General features: G+C 34.4%; 1 pseudogene; it reads left to right on the top strand.

Moving 5' to 3' along the window:
* Nucleotides 1–19,552: 19,552 nt before the first annotated feature.
* LOC116581168 lies at nt 19,553–19,741 on the top strand (annotated as a pseudogene).
* Nucleotides 19,742–19,979: the final 238 nt, after the last annotated feature.

The following is a 19,979-nucleotide window of genomic DNA, read 5'->3' as shown; positions in this document are numbered from 1 at the left end:
TTTTTCAGTCTCTTAATGATATATGTTATATATAATCAAATTTATGCTTTTATCTCCTTTATGGTCAGTACCTTTACTGTTCAGTTTAAGTAACTTCTGCTTATCCTACAGCCATTAAGATTATTTTTTTTCTCTTTAATTTTCTTTTAAAACATTATTTACCTTTTATATTTGCTCAAAAAAAAATCTTCAAATAGATATATTGACTGTGGTAACCTAGGGGTCAAAGGTCTTTTGTCCTTTTAACGAATTGATGAAAACTAGAGCCTGCACAATGCATTTAGAAGACCATCTTTTCCCTATTGTTCATCTTTTTAATAAACTACATGGCTTTATACATGCTGATTTATTTTGAGTTCTCTATTCTCTTTCACTGGTCAATTCATCTTTCACTGTCCTTATAACACATCATCTTAATTATCATATATTTATAATAGGTCTTGATACTAGTTACGAAAGTCCTAGAGGTTTGTTGTTCTTCAAGATTAGCCCTTTGCATCTCCTTCCTAAAAAGTATAAATAAAGTTGCCAACTTTTTATGAAACCTTGCTGATTTTTTTTGTAATTGCATGAGTCTATAGAATAATTGAGGGGCAACTGACATCATTATAATGATGTCCATAGGCTTAATATGAGTCCCAATCCATAAACTTTTTATATTTTTCTATTTAAGTATTTTAATGTCTCTTATTTTTTGTTGTTTTCAGCATAAAGTTCATATACCTCTTAGATATTTGATTTTTATAATATTAATTAAATTTTTAATTTTCTATATATTTATTGCTAATATGAAAAGATAATTTTATATATGTAATTTATATCCAGTAACTTTATTAAATTCATATATTCTATATTCTCAGTTGCAGGAGAAAAGTTTAAATTTAAACATTAAGTATGACTTTAGATTTTCTGCTCTTTACATTTAATAGAATAAGTTATCTTCCTGGTTTGCTTCCTGAAGTTGTTATTATGAATATTTCTTAAATTTACCCAATGCTTTTCCTGCATAGCTTGATTTTTGAATGTTAAACCATCTTTTGATTCCTGGAATATATACCATTTATTCATTATATATTACCATTCTCCACATACCACATGATTATATTTATTATATTTTAATTGCCTTTGGTTTATAATTGCTCTTTGATATAATTCTGCTGTACTATAGTCATGAATGAGTTGAGATTTGTTTTATCTTTTACTTCTCTCTGAAAGGGATTATATAGTTTGATGTGTGTTTTTTTTCTTTAATTATTCTAATGAATTCGCTCTTGAAATCAGTCATTTCTAATTTTGTTTATTTTTAGTTTTTGTTAAAAAGTTTTTAAGAACAAAATTAATTGCTTAACTAAATTTAGTATAGTTTCATGCTCTATTTCTTCTTCTCTATTTTCTAAGATATTTTCCTTAAGGGATTTGCTTATTTCTTCTACATTTTCAAAAATTTGGTATGATGATGTTCATGAAATCCTCTTATTGCTTTATTATTTGTAAAACATATAGCAATATCTATTTGTTTTTCCTTTCTGATATCGGTGGTTGTATAGTTCCTCTCCTATTTCTTTTTCAGTCTTTCTACTTGTTTGTCGTTTAAAATTTTGAAGAAACCACTTTTGGATGTTTGGACTTTTTTTAAATAAATTTTTATTATATATTATTGTTTTCTGCTTCTATATTTGTAATTTAATTTTTCTCCTATTGTTCATTTTAGTTTTCCTACCATCATAAGATAAAAGATTATGGCACTGATTTTATAACTTTTATTTTTTTAATATTTTAATTTAATATTTTTATTTTATTTTAATAAATCAGGGCTCCTGCAAACCCCTCCTTAGGTGGGATAATTTGCTAAGACAGCTTACAGAACACAGGAACCACTTTAAGAGTTTATTACAAAATAAACTCTTTTTAAATAAATAAAATTATTTCAGTATGAACACATTTTGTGGGCTACATTCATTTTCAGCTCTGGCTAGACACCACTTTATCTACTTCTCCAAATTTGGGCATGTTATTTCTTCCTTATAATTTATTCCAAAATTTATTTCTAATGTTTTCCATGATATCCTCTTTAACTCATGGGTTATTTAGAACGGTAATGCTTTATTTAATGACAGTTGGAAATTTTCTAGTTATCAGTTAAAGAAACTGGGTCTCAGCTCAAAAGAAATCTATTTGTTTACACCATATCCTCTTTAAATAAATAAAAACTATCCAAATTATGACCAATAAATACAAGGACTATATTTTTTTCCTTCTAAAATTATTTCAGTTTGGGGCGCCTGGGTGGCTCAGTGGATTAAAGCCTCTGCCTTTGGTTCTGATCATGATCCCAGGGTCCTGGGATTGAGCCCCGCATCGGGCTCTCTGCTCAAAAGAGAGCCTGCTTACCCCTCCCCTCTCTGCCTGTCTCTCTGCCTACTTGTGATCTCTGTCAAATAAATAAATAAATAAATAATATTTTAAAAAATAAATAAATAAAAATAAAATTATTTCAGTATGAACACATTTTGTGGGCTACATTCATGCTTGTTTGACCAAATACAACCACCATCATTTTTTAAAAGATAATTAATGGCACTAAATGCATTTAAGCTAAAAAAGTATTTTAAAGTAAATAATTCAGTGGCATTTTAATGCAGTCATAATATTGTACAACCACTACTTCTACCAAATTCCAAAATATTCCTATCATCACACAGTGAAATCCCTTACACATTAAGCATTCACTCTCATTTCCCCGGCTCCCCAATTCTTTCTCGGCCACCAGTGTTCCGTCTCATTGCCTTATCTATTCTGGATATAAACAGAATATATAATACTCAAGCTTTTGTCCCTGGCTTCTATCATTAAATGTTTTGGAGGTCCATCCATGTTGTGGCATGTGTTTTCCAATACCAATAGCCAATTCAATTTTCCGACATCAACAGTGTGTGCAACAATTCAATTTAAATTCTGAGGCTATCTAACTGAATTTAGCATCAGATCCCACATAAGAACCAACTCCCACAAGACTGCCCCCACTTTAGATACCAGTTGCAAGTCCTGAGCCACCCATACTTGTGACTGACCAGATATAAATCAGGGCTCCTGCAAACCCCTCCTTAGGTGGGATAATTTGCTAAGACAGCTTACAGAACACACGAACCACTTTAAGAGTTTATTACAAAGGATATAACTCAGAAACAGTCAAATGAAAGAGATGCGTAGGGCAAAATGAGAGGGGATGTCCTATTTAACCTGTTCTTCCAATCACAGGTTCTCCAAATCTCAGTATTGATAAGCCTTTTCTGCAGGTCAATCTCCAACCCGCCACCCCCATCCTGGCCCATAGATAGAAAGAAAGTCCTCAGTCTCTAATCACTTGATTTTTGTTAACCAGCCTCATCCTAAAGCTATCTACAGGACCCATCTTAAGTCACGTCATTAGCATAAACTCATGTATGACTAAAAAGGACTCATTATGAATAAAAACACTCCTAGCACTCAAGAAATTTCAACCATTTTAGCTCTAGGTGAGGAAGAGGCAACAAAGACTAAATATTTCATATTATATGATAGCATGTATCAGAACTTTATTATTTTTTATAGGTGAATAATATTCCTTTTATGGCTGTATAATATTCTATGGTATGTATATGCCACAGTGTATTTATCCATCTTTTGAGGGACATTAGCCTGTTTCTACTTTTTGACTGTTGTTAATAGTACTGCTATGGATATCCATATGCATGCACTTCTTTGAGTACCTGTTTTCAATCTTTTGACTATATAATCAGAAGTGGAATTCCAGCATCATTTACTAACTCTATTCTATGTTTAACTTTGTGAGGAAGCACCAAACTTTTCCACAGTTACTTACCATTTTACATTCCCATTAGCAATGTATAAAGGTTCCAATTTCTCTACTCCCTCACCAATATTTATGTCTTCCATTTTTTAAACTATAGCCATTCTAGTAGGAAATAAATGGTATCTCACTATGGTTTTGACTTCAATTTCTCTAATGACTACTGATGAGAATTTTTTCATGTGCTTTTAGACTATTGGTGTATCTTCTTTGGGAATTTTTCTGCTAATTTTGTTTTTTACTTATTACATACCGTATTATATGCACAATACTATTTAGATAGTATGTAATAAATAATATATAGAATGCATATGTATGTTTTATTAAACTTTAGATTAAACCTCTAAGCATCTCTGCATGACAGTGCATTCAGAAAGATTAGCTCTCTGCCCTTCTATTTTAAAGATTTTTATCTATTTATTTGAGACCGTGAGAAAGAGAGAGAGAAAAAGAGTAAGGGGAGGGACAGAAGGAGAGGAAAAAGCAGACTCCCATTGAGCATGGAACCCAACTTGGGCTCGATCCTAGGACTCTGGAATCATAACCTTAAACAACTAAGCCACCCAGGTGCCCCAGCTCTCTGAACATTGATTATCTTACTGTCTAGCCACAATTCACTTCTTAGCTTTTCCCTTAGTAGTTTTATTAATAAACACAGTCAATATAATTTTGTACAAGGTTGTAGAAATTATAGAATGACCTCATCAAAGTTTATAGTACTTTATTTTTAATGAAAGAACTCCAACTTTGGTTTGTCTTTCTTACATAATTTTTTTAAAAACCTGTATTTTAATAGTTGAGAATGTTATTTTTTCTTCAAAATTTCAAGGTCCCTACAAGAATTTTGCCATATATATGACTTCTAGTTTCATCCACAAAAAGAAGGATCTGTCCCAGAAGTGCCTCTGCTAGTTGCCGCCTTAACACTTAGCATCCATGACACATACTCATTTCCACTGTGTTCTAAAAATTTCTGAGGACCGCAGTATGTTTTTTCATTCTTCAATTCTCTTCCACATTCTCTTGCCAAGCCTGATCCTTCCCGTCCATAAACCTCCTTCTCTCTGTATGTCTACCAGAGATCTTGCTGAAGTGTCACTTCTTTTCTGACAAGAGCTCCCACCACTGTCAACACTGCCTGCACAGTTAGCTCTTTCCTCCTCTAAGGTCCAGACAGACTTTAAATTGTTATTTACCTTTCACACCAAGCTCCTAGCCTATGAACTCAAACTCCAGAGACCAAAAATGCCATTAGGAATAATTTTTCCAAGGCAATATATACAAACTCCATGTCATATCACTGAATCAAAGAAGCAAAGAATATCCTTGGATATTTCCAAAGATTGGAAAAGATATGAAAGACAATTTAGGGTTTTTTCCTACCACATCTCTATCAAATAGTTTCCCAAATCCTACATGAACACCCATAGTTATTAGGTAGTTAATATAGTTAATTTGACACGACAAGCAAGTTCATTTTTAAGTTCACACTGATACTATATATTTTTTACATTTTTATTAATTTTTTCATTTGTATGTTGGACATCTGTATGTCTTCTTTAGAAAAATGTTTGCTTATGTTTTCTACCCAATTTTAATTGGATTATTTCTTTTTTGAGTGTTCAGGTTTTTTCTTTTTTTTTAATTTTTTGTATAAATTCAATTCAGTTACCATATAGTGTATTATTAGTTTCAGGGACAGAATTTAGTGATTCTTCAGTTGCAGATAACACCCAGCACTCATTACATCAAGTGCCCTCCTTAATGCCCCTCACCCAATTACCCCATCCCCCCACCTACCTCCCTCCAGCAACCCTCTGTTTCCTATAATTAAGAGTTTCTTATTGTCTTTAAAAACTCCTCATCTTCATTAGGGAAAGAAGTTCATACTAAAGGAGTAGTTAAGGCTATCCAAACAGACTTCTCATGTTGCCAGAGAGATTTAATCACAACAGCAGCACCAGTAGAGAAAAATCACTATATTCCATCTTCTTTATTGAGGAATATTCCTATTAGCTATCATTATCACCTGAGCTATATCCTCTACTTCTAAAAAATGCCTATGGCAGTCATTACCAAAGAGCTTTCTGAAATGGATAGCTGATAGATGAAATTGCCTGGTAAACTCCCACAGGCTGTAACCAATTGTGAATTGTGCAGTATACATCTTCTCATTAATAATAGAGTAATAAAAAAATTATCAGTAACTCCTATGGACTGATTTCACAACACTTCATATGAACAAAAATATAGAGGACACCTCATGTTAGTAGTTAAAATAATTAAGTTCTTAGTCAAAATAAAATTTTTGTATTAAACATATTTATGTGTCTGGTTAAAATTTTTAAAAAACATTGATTAGTAGTAGCATTTTACAATGCCTACAATGGCATGAGGGGTCACAATAAAGTCTGAATTTCCTTTTCCCCATTTACATACCCAAATAAGAAAACTACATATATATCTATGCCTGCTATTTCACTTATTAAAAGGAAACACCAATATTTATCTGGCAGGTACCAAATGTTACGGGTACCATATGAGATAAACTTTCTTGTGGTGCGTTTACACAGAAAGTGCCAAATGCTACAAATCAGGCTTTTTTGTTCCCCTAGAGCTGGTTGTTAAACATTTACCAGCATATCACCCATTAGAGAGTTGGCTGACTGGATTCAAGAAGACTTCCTTTGATTTCTGCCAGTTGGTGCTGGCTCCTGGCTGAGGTATTTTGGTTTAGATTCACATGACCTCTCATGCTTCAGAGAGTAACCTGACTTCCTTCTCTGGCAGTTTCAATTCAACACTCCAAGAAGACAGAAGCAGAAGTAGCCATTTATCTTAAATCACACAATGTCACTTTTGTCATATTCCATTGGTTACTTATGGAGCTTTCTGCCACTAAGTTCCCCTTATCTATAAAGTTAATGTAGCCTGCTAGCAGTTTTTACCATCAGAATTAAGTAATAACATCCATGTGAGACACTTATGAAAGTAACTGGTACATTAAAAATATTCAATAAATGTCAGTTACTATTTTTACTATTTTTTATCTTTAAAACCTCTCATATTAGTCATCTCTTAATACTCATTGCTAGTACCTTAGTGAAGGAGGTCCTGCTTAATTTCTTCCTCTGTACTCCATCTACAATAATTTTGTTTCAGCACCTGCAACTGTAAACCAACATTTGTTCATTTGCCAAATTACCACTTTAAGACTAGAAACCTATAGAGGTATAAAACAGTTGGGTTTTTTTCTTTTTATATTTTTTTAATTATAAACTTTTGTCACTGAGTTTAAAACAGAGTAATCATCCAACAAATGTCTGTTCAATTTGTTTGCTTCCAATGGCAATCAGAAAACTTAACCTATTAAATTTTGAACTGAAATAAATGACTACGTTATGGAATACTTCAAATATCTTGAGTAATAAATATGGTATAGATAACTTAAGAAATCGCAGGCATTACACAGGGTCAAAATGTGGCACACAGTCCTCCACATTAGTTGAGTACACAGACTTTTTTTTTTTTTTTTAAAGATTTTATTTATTTATTTGACAGAGAGAGATGACAAGCAGGCAGAGAGGCAGGCAGAGAGAGAGGAGGAAGCAGGCTCCCTGCTGAGCAGAGAGCCTGATTTGGGGCTCGATTCCAGGACCCTGGGATCATGACCTGAGCCGAAGACAGTGGCTTAACCCACTGAGCCACCCAGGCGTCCCTACACAGACTCTTAATATAGGTTGTCGGCAATTAAATTCCAACTCAACTGATTGTGCTGGGTCTATGATAAAGTTACTTAGCCTTTCTGTGGCTTAGTTTCCTCCTCTGTAAAAAGGAAGATAAGAAGAACTTTTAGAGCATTATTGCAAGCACATACTAAGTCTATGTAAAATAATAGATGGCACTAGCACATAAGGAGCTCCATTTAAATTTTCTTTATTACTATTATTATATTTTCTGATACTTTATCATCAGAAATATATTCTTCCTAACAATAAATATTACAGATTCAAGTAAATTTATGTTTTTCATACCATTCTTCAGGAAAGTTTAATGTAATGCATTACAAAATGTTACAAAATTTTTCTTCTTAAAAATATGAAAAACTGTAAAATTTTCCATTTTGTATATATATTTATTTATTTAAAGATTTTACTTATTTATTTGACAGAAAGAGAGAGAGAGATCACATGTAGGCAGAGAGGCAGGCAGAGAGAGAGAGAAGGAAGCAGGCTTCCCAACCAGCAGAGAGTCCGATGCGGGGCTCAGTCCCAGGACCCTGAGATCATGACCTGAACTGAAGGCAGAGGCTTAACCCACTGAGCCATCCAGGCACTGCTGCCATTATATCTATATCTATATCTATATCTATATCTAATCTATATCTATATATCTATATATATAGATATTTTAAGATTTTATTTATTTATTTGACAGACAGGAATCACAAGTAGGCAGAGAGGCAGGCAGAGAGAGGGGGAGAAGCAGGCTCCCTGCTGAGCAGAGAGCCCGATGCGGGGCTCGATCCCAGGACCCCGGGACCATGGCCTGAGCCGAAGGCAGAGGCTTTAACCCACTAAGCCACCCAGGCGCCCTGTTCCATAATATATTTTAATGACGTTTTCATTTTAAATATAGAAAGAGGATGTCTGTGTGGCACAGTTGGTTAAATATCCACTTGGTTTTGGCTCAGGTCATGATCTCAGGGTCATGAGATAGAGCCTTCTCAGGGCTCCATGCTTAGCAGGAAGTCTGCTTTTCCTTCTCCCTTTCTTCCTCCCCCAGCTCACCTGAGCGCTCTCTCTCTAATAAATAAATAAAATTTTAAATAAATAAATATAGAACAGACATCTGTATCTGTAATGTACTTTCCATCTTTACTCATGCCTACAAAATATTAATGTATGTGTTTGCCTTACGTAAAAATGAAATGAAGACAGAGGAAAAGTCATCTTATGTCCTGACACTTTTTATTTGAGTGTTTTTTAAGAACTATTTTGCGTAGTATTTCTTAACCACAAATTATTATTTTCACTTAATCCTGACACTTCAATTATGCAGCACTCACTTTTTCTGTTTTAATCCTCTTAATCCCTTTGTGCTTTTCCTGTTTCCTGTTATTTTTTTTCAAATCTGTACATCACAATATTACTTTAGGGTTTCACATGATAGCTCCCGTTATCTGCTGTTTAAACATTTAAAAATTGTTTTATCATCTATGTTGTATTTAAACAATTTCTAGTAAATCCTCCAAGCTCCACTTTCCTTTTAAACTGACTTCTAGACTGCTACCTTATAATCTCCTTCTCTTGCCTTTTCATCTAATCTAAAATCTTACTATTTTGCTTTTATATTGGAGGCATGTTTCCTTGACTTTTATAGACATTATTTGAAATGTGCTTCTTTCTGACTTTCATAGATACTATGTGGAATTTCTTGTATTTTCTATAGTATATAGAACTGTTAGACATATATTTGTCACCTCTTACATGTATATTTTCCTCTCTACATGCTATAAAAGTTCCTGGGTCCTTTCATTCTTTTTACTTTTTGCTCTTATATTTTGCTTTTCATCCTTAAAAAATGAGAGATCTCTTTGGGTCTGATATTTCACTCAGAAATAAGATCTTTTTTTAAAAAATTCCTTCATTTTTGAACTGGGATATGTTTATATATCATCTTTAGAACCAACTATAAAACACATTAATAATTTAATCACTGAGCTGGTTATCTGTTTCAGTCTTTTGTGATATCCCCTATATTGCTGGGAGTTGGAAGCTTGCAAACTTAGTTTCCATGAATCCCCTGCCATCTTAATTGTTTAGGCTCTGCCAGAGAAAAATAAGAATGAGGGGTTGGAAGGTGGAAGTCAGAAAGATCTGTTTTTCTGTGTACATGGTGCCTCTGGACAGGGAAGCAGGAAATCAACATATCTCAGGTGGTTTCATTTTTCCTGACTGGTCACTTATGGTGCTCTCTACCATAATCAAAGAACACATCCATCCCACAGTCCACATAGTAATCAACCCATCATAAAACCAAGTAAAATAACTATTTTCTGCCTCTATACCCTGCCTTTAATTTCATCCAATTTACATACAGTTTTCCTTTATTAACATTGAAGTAGCCTATTATTCACTGGCAACAAAGTCCTACCTTTCAGATGACAACCAGTTAACACACCTGGATTCCAAACCTTGAAAGCCTATTTCTGAGTTCATTTCTTTTACAAACACCAAATGAGTTTAGGTATAGTTAGGAAATAGGAACCTTTCTAGAGATATCAAGCTGACAGGAATATAAAGCAAGGAATGGATGATGACAGACAGGAAGGACAGAATGCTAAAAGACAGGGGAAGGAGACTGAAGAGGAAGAAGGGTGGTAAGCAGCAGTCAAAGGGTATCACATTCCCATGTCTTAGCCTATAATTTCACATGTGCTTCAGCCTCCTGAGGGTGTTGCCACTACCTTTTACTCTCTTACCATTGCTGCTTCATGGAAACTCAGGTGACCTCTCTCATGCTAGTAATACTGACATCACCACCACACTGTTACAGACGCTATACAGACAATAAAAGAAGCAGAGAAAATGGCCTTTCCCTTTCCCTTGCCAGTGTTCCCTTGATAGGAACTGTACCCTGTACCCTAGGACCCTGAACTTAAAGTCAGTGGGACTTTACATAAATAAGAAATTTTATAATTTGTTAATTTGTAATTTGTAAATTCTGGGAATTACGAAAATACTGGTATCATTTCAGTCCCTTAGCAATACAAAAGAGAGCACAGACTAGCAGGATAGGAGCGGAGAGACATAATCAATAAGTAACTGGCATAGGAGAGTTTGTATGATCTAGCACCAGGGTGATTTCAATAGAAATTCACCTTCTCATAGATTATGCTCTTTGGGACAAAGGTATTAAATTAACTTTTAAACCCAGTGTTACCGTGTCTTTTCCAGAGTAGGAAGAGATTTGATTCTTAAGACCATTTTATCTCCTAAATAGTCACTGAGACAACAAACAACTTTACTACTAAATGAGAACAGTGTCTCTTAGTTTGTTACAGCCTGCACAAAGAGCTCTCCATCTTAAGTATGACTTGACAGTCACCTGAGTTTTCAGGTCCAATTTTGATCATTAAACATATTGTGCATCAGAGAAGAATCTTAAAAACTGCTCCCTGCCAGACCACAAGTGCCAGCAGGCTATCTATTAGGAGCTCTTGGACCATAACACCTGCTGACCTTTGGCAAAAAAAAGAAAGAAAGAAAAAAAAAAGGCGCTATTTGTTGTTCAACTATTTGAACAGTTGTTCAACTGTTTGTTGAAATAGTTCTTTGGGATCTCACAGCCTACACTCTTAGCCATTTTCCTGTCAAGCCTTGAGGAATTCGTGTGATACCAACTCTCTTCTGGTTCATATGCTTTATTACATGTGATACAGAATCTCTTCTTTCAAATGAGAGATCTGACATGTAGACTGCCAGGTTCTTCTGTAATTTCAATCTGTTTGTGCTATGTGTAGTAGAATTTGGAATTAAGATGGCACTTTTCTCTCTTTCAATTCTCATGCAGAGTATTTTCTGTTTTACATTTCTTGTGCCATTCATGTGGAAAGTGCATTAATTTTCTATTGCTCCTGTAACAAATTACTACAAATTTAGATGCTTAAGTGATACAACTTTATTATTTTACCATTCTGTGGTTCAGAAATCTAACACAAATCTCACTGGCTAAAATCAAAGTGGCCTCAGAGCTGTGTTCCTTTTTAAGGGAGAATCTGTTTTGAGCTTTTTTTTTTTCCCCAGCTACTAGTTTCCCCTCATTTCCTGGCTTCTGACCCTTTTGCTTTATCCTTAAAGACTGCAATTGCAGGTTGACTCATTTTCACCTCACATCATTCTGACCCTCTGTGAATCTTCTCATCTTCTCTTTCCACGGCTGGGAATATTTCTCTAATTTTAAGACTTCATATGACTATATAGAAGTCACTGTAAGAATCCCAAATAATATCCTGTCAAGATCCAGGATGTCAATCACTTTTGCAAAGTCCAGTGGGTCATGGATAGTAACAGATTCACAGGTCCCAGGGAGTAAACATCTTTAGGGAGTCATTATCCTGCCTACCAGGGAAGGCTATAATTTCTTACTTTCTGTTAGCCTTCTTTCCCCCTCCCTTCCTCTCTCCCTCTCTTGTCTTTGTTATTTTTCCATTGCAACTTTTTAATATACTGTGAGGAACTTGAGTGCAAAAATTTGTCTTCATTTTGTATATCCCTAATACAAATTGCAATCTCTTGGTATGCAACAGAAACAGCAATCACCAATTTATTTTGGGTTATTAATTTTTTTGCACCTACTATGGTCTGATGATTGTGCAATGTGATAACAAATAGAGCAATGAGCAAGACAGAGGTACCCTGCCTTTGCACAGCTTAGAGAACAGAGACATATTTTTAAGTGTCTGAGTGTGGGAGGATCAGCACCATCTAAGTACAAGGTAATTTCTCTGATTTCCTTCATCAGAAAAGAAAAAATAACCCCATATATATTGTTCAGTATTTTTGTAAAGAATAAAATGGTTAAAACACAGAAAAGTAATTCATAAACTACAATGTTCTATATTGACCAAAACCAAAATATTTTACCATTTGTGAAGCACCAAATATTACTTGAATTGTTGAATTAAATTTTCACAAAGACTCGAGGAACTGCTACTCCATTTAGTAACATATAAATGTTCTAAATTTATACTGAAATAGAAGCATTGCCTTAAATGCATTTTTTCTAATTTAGTCTTTCAAAAATAGTCCCTAATCTCCTCTATGCTGATATAACTTAGAAGACTGTATATTAGCTTTCTTCACCTTACTTTTTGATTAATGCTGTTGTGGTGTTTGCAATTTAGGGGACAGTTACACCACAGAGATGGTTATTTCAGATTGCTCTATCCAAGTTACTCTATTTGTAGGTGCTAAGCCCCAATCGACCCCCTTCAGAAATACAGGAAGGAACAAGATTTTTTTCCCATGCATTTTTTTTTCTAAAAATCTAACACATGCTAAACCCTGCATAAAATATTGGGAATGTGTATATATATATGACTATGTGGTCCGTCCTAAGTTGTTCATAGTTTACTGTGGAATACACATATGCAAACTGATTATTTCTAAACAATGTAAAGAGTCCTATGAAAACAATATGCTTATTCTATAGATAGTAAGTTTTCCAATAATTTTTGCTTCTTCCAACATGCTGGGAAATTAGTGTAGTTTCCCTCCCAAACGGAAAAACTTGGAAAAATGACACTTCCTCAACCCAGGACAGTGGAACTGAAACAGAACAAGTACATGGGAAGGCAGATATTCTTTCTTCACCTTGCTAGTGTGAACAGTTTCTTTAGCAGAACTCAGAAGGAAAAGAACAATAAGAAAATGCCACGGTCGCCAAACTGGAAAGAACCAAGATGCCCTTCAATGGACGAATGGATAAGGGAGATGTGGTCCTTATACACTATGGAGTATTATGCCTCCATCAGAAAGGATGAATACCCAACTTTTGTAGCAACATGGACAGGACTGGAAGAGATTATGCTGAGTAAAATAAGTCAAGCAGAGAGAGTCAATTATCATATGGTCTCACTTATTTGTGGAGCATAACAAATAGCATGGAGGACATAGGGAGATGGAGACGAGAAGGGAGTTGAGGGAAACTGGAAGGAGATATGAACCATGAGAGACTTTGGACTCTGAAAAACAATCTGAGGATTTTGAAGGGGCAGGGGGTGGGAGGTTGGGGGAGCCAGGTGGTGGGTATTATGGGGGGCACGTATTGCATGGAGCACTGCATGTGGTGCATAAACAATGAATTCTGTTATGCTGAAAAGAAATAAATAAAGAAAGAAAAGAAAATGGAAGTTTGAGCAGGAGAGAAGTAGAACAAGGATGTAAGAGAAAAAGAAACCCAACAACTTTCTCAATTGAATGTTAATTTCAGTTTGCAGGACCTGATGGAAATGAGTGAATTTTAGTTTTAAAAAGTATATTTCTCTTTGTTCCAGGGCAACTATTTGAAGTCAGGAAGAATTTCTGCAATACTTTCTAGTTTACTTACAGTTTTATTAATTATATCTGAAAACTATTAATAAATATTTGTGAGATTAAGCTCATTTCACTACTGAAACTTTGTTTTTTTTTTTTTAAAGATTTTATTTATTCATTTGACACAGATAGATCACAAGTAGGCAGAGAGGCAGGCAGAGAGAGAGAGAGGAGGAAGCAGGCTCCCCACGGAGCAGAGAACCCGATGCGGGACTCGATCCCAGGACCCTGAGATCATGACCTGAGCCGAAGGCAGCGGCTTAACCCACTGAGCCACCCAGGCGCCCGTGAAAACTTTGGTTTTATGCATTAGATATGTTTACGCTTTTGTGACATGCCTCTAACTTCAATTTTCTATGGCCACTTTGAGGATATTGCTCAAGCAATATTCAAATTTAGCTAGAAATTCTAACATTCTATTAATATTTTTCTTTAACTCAAATCCTGAATGAAATGCAAAAACTCCTTCATGGGAGTGATGAGGTGGGCCTAGAGATTAGACAATGGGCCACAAGTGAGCATAGCACATATGGCTTAACATATGCCAAGGTCCATGGATCACCAAACAGATACACATATGGGATTCTTTTGTAAACTGTCAAGTAAAATACTAACATTGCCATTCTTTTTCAGTCCTAACTAAAATGCAGTGGATTAAAGACAAAGGTATATGCACTTAGGTGACATTTACCTAGGCAGAAAGTTTGCATGTTTTGACTATTTTGAACAACGTTGGTATTCTGAACAAATCTGATATTTGAATTTGCATTGAAAAATGCTAGTGATACAAATCCTTTCACTGTAAGAAAATCTTGAGCATTTAAGATGAAATATCTTCATTTCATTTTGTATCTTAAATATTATACTTCATTCTATAGTGAGAAGAGTAATGACTTTATAGTTTTCTAGAACAGGATTTAAAATTCAGCTTTAAATTTCCTTGCTGAATGACTTTAGACAAATTCCTTAACCTCTCTGCTCTTTAATCTCCAATCTGAAAAATAGAAACAAGTATCTAATTCATGGAAATACTGTGGTACCTTAAAGTGATATAGAATGTATAGGATCTTAAACATTGCCTGGCACAGCATATATACCTGTTTAAAAAGTCATCATTGGGAGCTTCATGATTTGTATCTCTACCCCAAAAATTTACACAAATATTGCTTTGTAGGTATTTTAAGTTATTTTTATATTCAATGTCTTAATTCTTAAGATAGAATAAATTTCATTTCATGTTTAGTAATTACATTACTAAATTAAAATAAAAAACAAATGCTGTTAAAATTTACAAAAACTGTAGTTTATGTCTACACCATCACAGTATCACACCATTTAGAATTAACCATTTCCATTCTGAGTTACCCTCTGTTGGGATCTTTACCAATGGGCAATTTTGCAATTCTATCTCTAGAAAAAATAAGCTGGAGGAAACACAAGAAGAGTAACAAGAAACTTGTTTGTAGCTACATGGTCAGTTTAGGATAATTTCTGTGCTATTTATTAGCTCTAGGATGCTGACCAGTCATTAACCTTATGTGCTCTTCCAGGGTTCCTTCAACACTCTGTTGATGGAAGCCAAGGGACCTTTCTGGCCATTTATCATGTATTGATGTTTCTTTAATCTGTGAACATATGGGTTTGGTTACTCTCATTAGAAGGGCAAAATGACAGGCTTAAACTATTCCATTCCCATAAGATGATTTATTACAAAGAAATAAACAAATATAAAATATTCTTTGGTCTTTATACTTTGTCTGTATCAAAAGAATTTCTTTTGCCCATTGTTCTGTAATATGCATGTTAAAGAACAGAAGTTCTGTTTTTCAGCACTCCAGATGGAAAAGGGAAAATTATGATTTCTTCACTGACAATCATTTTGGATACAAAAAAGGAGGCAGTTCAATCTAAGGGCAAGAAACATTGACGAGTTTTTATCCATGAAACTGGATTGATGGACAATACTGTCTGCCACCTTTAAGACAGAGAAGTCTGAGGATTTGCTGAGACTTTGAAATGATTCAAAGATAGAGCCTTCACCACTAAAGACCTGAGAAATTACTATAGGTAATATTTCTTGAAAAATATTATGTTTAGAAAAATTGAAAAACTTTGTAGATTATTTTCTTTGATTGATGCCATCCCATTAAAATTCTATACATTTAAATTATTGGCATAGAATTAATCTATTAAATAATTTGTGGTCTGGAAAGAAGATAAACATTTATCTGGATTTTGGTAAAATTTTCCTTAAAACTGGAAACCTACAAATGTGATAAAAATATTAACTGAAAAATTACTTTAAAATACTTAATACATTATAGGCTAAATTCTTCCATAAGTTCTAATGTTATACATGAACAAAATTACCATTAAAAATCCTACAAGTTGTCTCAAGTAGATGTAATTTGTGTGTACAATTCTGGGTTTTAACATGTAATAGTTAAGTTGTTAACAACTTAACCAGAAAACAAAACCTTCCTAATGGCTTTGGTTTCGTAAACATTCTTTGAATGATAAAAGGATCACATGTGATGTTATCTTATTGAATAATGGTCTGGTGTGTCTTCTCCTAAATGAAATGTTGGAGCAGTGTTTTTGTAGGTCAGTGATACATTAGAATAATACCATATATTTATTTTCAATTTTCAAAGTGCTTTCCCAATTACTGTCTCATTTGATTCTCACCGCAGGCTTGCAAAGCAAGGCAACTATTAATTGTTAAGTTGTAAATATATGCATGAGTTAATTATATATATATTACATTTTACATTCTTAACAGCCATGTGAGCCCATTGTTACTATGTCCATTTATACCTATTTTATATAGGATAAATAACTGGACCAAGTAGTAAGTTTCAGAACTAGCACTTATCTTTGGCTCTGTGCTACTCTAGAATCCATATTCCTTAATGTATCAATATTGGTTCACCAATTTTGACAAATGTACCACACTAATGCAAGGCATTAATAATGGGAAACCTGTGGGGGGAAGGAGAGACATAATAATGGGGACTGTATACTTTCTGATCAATTTTTCTGCAAACCTTAAACTTCCCTAAACAATAGTCTATTGATTTAAAAAATGCTAAAAATATTCTCACTTTTTTATTTCACATGTAGCAAAATAAGTGCAACTTACTTGATTCAAGACATGTAGGTCAAAATTCCAACAGTGAATAAAAAATGTCACTTTATCTTTCTGCTATTCAAGAAGAGATAAATATTGAACAGACTGTATACATCTCAAAGGGAAAATTAAGACTTTGCTTCAAAGAACAAACCAAAACCAAAAAAAAGTATAAGAACCTCACTGAGGAATAGAAAGCATGGGGGGAAAATATAGCTATCATATACCTAGAAGTAAAAGAAGTATTCCCATTGTTTAAATAAAATAAACTAGAAACTCCTACTCTAGTATTGATTGAGCAGCCCTAAAATGCTTAATGCAGGTCTTCTCAAAGTATAATCCCAAAACCAGTCCAGCAACATCATCTGGGAAATTCTTAGAATTACCGATAGTCTGCTCCCTCCCCAAATCTACTGAATCAAAAATCCTAGAGAACAGAGTTTAACAATCTGTTTTTACAAACCCTGCAGGTGATTTTGATGCACCAAGCTTAAGACTTTTGGTTTAATATGTGTTTGATTTTACCCCCTAAAGAAATGTGAGTCCACATTTCATCACAGATTCTGTAACATCAGACAAGTATCTCTCTAAACATCCGCAGTGTGAACTCTAGGATCAAGATCTTGCCAGTAGACCTTGGAGCACGACATAAGGAACAATAATATTACACACGTAACAGAGGCACTGTGGGGTTAAGGTTAGATTATATGGGATTTTTAAAAAGCACATAAAATTTAAAGACCTCTGAAAACAACCTATAATGACAATTGTGTAATTCAGCCACTGCCCAACATTAACCAACCCTATCCAATTTCACTTTGAAACTTGCTCTTCTTGTTACTCTAAGTGGCAACTGGAGCAGGCCAATCACTTCCCTTATTTTTCAGGCACTCTTCAGTCACTAGACTGTCTTCTAGAAAGGTTTATATGTATGTGTTTAGGGAAAAGGAAGAACAGAGGGAGATCATTAAAAGAATGTGAATAAATTACTTTTTGTTAAATATGAATTACATATTTACATGTGCTATTTTTCCTGGATTTCTAAAAAAGTCCAGACTAGAGCATTACTCTACTGTTTTAGGCTTCATTAGGATTCCTGAATTTTGACAGACATTACTTTTTTAAGAGATTTCTATTTATTTATTTATTTGGCACAGAGAGAGATCACAAGTAGGCAGAGAGGCAGGCAGAGAGAAAAGGGGAAGCAGGCTCCCTGCTGAGCAGAGAGCCCCATGCAGGGCTTGATCCCAGGACCCTGAGATCATGACCTGAGCTGAAGGCAGAGGCTTAACCCACTGAGCCATCCAGGTGCCCCTACTTTTTTTAGATATTACTTGCTTTTTACTTAAGTTTTGAATAATGAGAGTGCTGTTACGTTTTCTACATTTGTCATGACACAGAATAAAACACCCATCAACTCTATTTGCATATATCAATTTTCTTATTAAGTTGTTCAAACTATTCACATCCTCAACAGGTAGCTTGGGATTATAAATAAATGCACTTGTTTGTAAATACATACAAAGACCATTCTAAGCAATTCCACAACAGAGATGAAGAATGTCATTGAGGATGCAAAAATTACATTGCATTTTAGCCAAATTTTTAATATAAAAAAAGCAAACATCCTTTCAATTTTCTATCATTTTGGGGAGTAGTAAGTTATTGAGGGGATAAAAAGTAAAATTATCTTTTAATCTTTCTAAAAATGAGAAGAAGAAAAATAAGCTAAAAATAGATATTTCAAAAATTCACCAAATCCTCCAAAGGTTAAAGAGAAAGCTGAGCCAAGTACAGGTTAAAGTCGAAAGTTATAAAGGTATCATACTCTGGTAGAGATATTTTTATGCTTCATAGCCTGTCCCTATAATTGCACCTTCATTGGTTTTTAAGGGGGAAGGAATCTGACTATTTTGTATTCATAAGTGCTAGCTCCCAAGCAAAGATTCTCATAAATCAGCTGTAGAAACAGGAGAGAGCTGAACTTCTGTGGATCTCAGTTTGCAGGTCTATGAAATAGGCAAAGGATTAAATAGAGAATACGGAAACTCTTTTATAACATTATCATATGATTCAATGGCATATTTTGCACTGTGGTAAAATAGCTGACAGCAGGAAAGAGCAGATGCTATGATGTCAACATCTAGGTTGAAATTCTGACTCTTTTCCTTACCAGCTGTATAAATTTGGGCAAATTACTTAACTTCTATTCACTAAGCCAGAGCTTCTCCATTTGTGAATGGAAATAATACCACCTTTGTAGCAGACCGTTGGGAGGAATAGAGATAATGCAGAGGGAGTACCTAAAGCTGTGACTGGTACATAGTAGGCATTCAGTATAGGGGGCTGTGATGATGATGATGATGATGATGATGATGGCAGTGTAAGTGATTTTTCTAAGAAAAAGAGAATAGGAAAAAAGATATAAAAGAAGTTGACTAATTTTTATTTGTAATACCATACTGAAGTTCAAGCTTTGCACAGTGGCAGTATCGTAACCAATGAGGTTTATCCGAGGCACGATTATTGTTAATTGAAACCATACTGAAGTTCAGTATGATCTATGTCTTCACTGTCTGATACCTTTTATTTTGTTTTTGCTGCTGCTGATGTCAATTTATTTTCTAATAACAAATTATTTTTTGAAAACATTTATTTATTTGAGAGAGAGCATGTGCATGTCGGGGAAGGGCAGAGGGAGAGAATCTTCAAACAGACTTATTGCTGAGCCTAGAGGCCAACATGGGGCTTAATCTCATGACCCACAAGCCAAAACCATCATGACCTAAGCCAAAACCCAAAGACTGAAGCTTAACTGACTGAGCCGCCCAGGCGTCCCACACCAAATATCAAAATTTTTAAAGATTTTTATTTTATTATTTGACAAAGAGAGAGATCA

The sequence above is a fragment of the Mustela erminea genome, chromosome 1 (genome assembly GCF_009829155.1).
Source record: "Mustela erminea isolate mMusErm1 chromosome 1, mMusErm1.Pri, whole genome shotgun sequence".
Taxonomy (NCBI): domain Eukaryota; kingdom Metazoa; phylum Chordata; class Mammalia; order Carnivora; family Mustelidae; genus Mustela; species Mustela erminea.
Note: the sequence above shows the minus strand (reverse complement) of the source record. Positions and strands in the feature narration are given on the sequence as shown.